This window comes from Papaver somniferum, unplaced genomic scaffold, assembly GCF_003573695.1.
Source record: "Papaver somniferum cultivar HN1 unplaced genomic scaffold, ASM357369v1 unplaced-scaffold_30018, whole genome shotgun sequence".
In the NCBI taxonomy this organism is placed as follows: Eukaryota; Viridiplantae; Streptophyta; class Magnoliopsida; order Ranunculales; family Papaveraceae; genus Papaver; species Papaver somniferum.
The window spans coordinates 662-1,000 of NW_020641062.1; positions in this window are offsets into that span (position 1 = coordinate 662).

Genomic DNA, 339 nt, shown 5'->3' on the forward strand with positions numbered 1-339 from the left:
CCTTTCCAAATACCTATATAAAGATTCTCCCTCTTGTTGTGAAAATATGCATATATGCGTCCTAATAGACGATGTTTTGTGCCTAGGGAATAACTTATTGAAAAAGGCAGATGTAAGTTGTTCATATGTCTCAATTGACTCGGAGTCCAAACTATACATCCACGACTTGGCCTTATCTTTCAGGGAAAATGGGAATAACCTAAGTTTCAAAGAATCATCATCTAAGCCTCTAATTCTTAGAGTATTACAAATTTCCTCAAAATCCCTAACATGGTAATAAGGGTTTTCATTTTATTTCTCTATAAGATTGGGAGCATCTGTAAGGTCCCAGGTTTCAGT